The sequence below is a fragment of the Lepidothrix coronata genome, unplaced genomic scaffold, assembly GCF_001604755.1.
Source record: "Lepidothrix coronata isolate B3197 unplaced genomic scaffold, Lepidothrix_coronata-1.0 Scaffold511, whole genome shotgun sequence".
Classification (NCBI taxonomy): domain Eukaryota; kingdom Metazoa; phylum Chordata; class Aves; order Passeriformes; family Pipridae; genus Lepidothrix; species Lepidothrix coronata.
The window spans coordinates 10,659-11,790 of NW_016690691.1; positions in this window are offsets into that span (position 1 = coordinate 10,659).

Genomic DNA, 1,132 nt, shown 5'->3' on the forward strand with positions numbered 1-1,132 from the left:
CGAGGGACAGGCAGGGGACAGACACCCGGTGTCCCCCCAAGCCCCCCCTGTCCCTCCACATCCTCTCGTGTCCCCCTAAGCCCCCCATGCCCCCCCCCCGTGTCAACCCAAGCCCCCAAAGCCCCGCGATGTCCCCCCGTGTCCCCCCGAGGGGTCGAGGTTGGAGGGGGGGGGACACCCCCCAAGAAAGGGGAGGGCGTGTCCCCGGCCCCGCCCTCGCTCCCCATTGGCTGCGCTCGGCTGTCAATCAGCCCCGCCCCTATAAAAGTTGCGGGGTGGGGGGCGCGGGTCCCCCAAAGCGAGAGAGGCCGCGGCCCGGGAGGACATGAGCGAGGTGGGGGGGCTCGGGGGGGCCGGGGGGGGTCCGCCCAGGTCAGAAAAAAACAGACCGAGGGGGTTTCCCCCTTTTCCCACTGTTTTGAGCGTCTGGGAATGGGAATTGGGGCAGGATGCTGCGGCTGGAGGTTGGGGGGACCCGGGGACGGTGGGGGGGACCCCGGAGCTCGTGACTCACCCCCCCCGAGCCCCCCTCGGTCCCCAGAACAGCCCCCACGAGCCCCGCTCCGGCCGGAGGTTGGGGGGGACCGCGGGGGACAATGGGGGGGGACCTTGGGGACAGCGGAGCCCCCGTGTCACCCCCCGGCCCCCTTTCTCTCCGCAGCGCAGCCCCCATGACCCCCCCTCGACGGCGGAGGCCCCCGGCGGGCAAGAGGAAGGTGAGGACCCCCCGACACGCGTGGGGGGCGCCCCGCGGGGTGTCCTGTCACCCGTGTCACCGCTGTCCCCACCCGGGACCCCCCCCTGTCCCCAGAGCCCCCGTGGTCTGTGTCCAGCTAGTAAGGGGGGGGCGTGGGGGCACCGGGATGGATTTGGGGACCTGCTCTGTCCTTCCCTTGTCCCCGGGCTGGGGGGTGACCCTCTGGGAGGTGCCAGGCTGTCCCTGGAGGGTACCAGGCTGTCCCTTGAGGGGTGGCGATGTCCCTCCTGGATGTACCCGGCGGTCCCTGGGGTGACTCTGGGGGTACCAGGCTGTCCCTTGAGGGTGCCAGGCTGTCCCCTGGGGGGTGGCGATGTCCCCCCTGGATGTACCCCGCGCTCCCCGGGGTGACTCTGGGGGTGCCAGGCTGTCCCC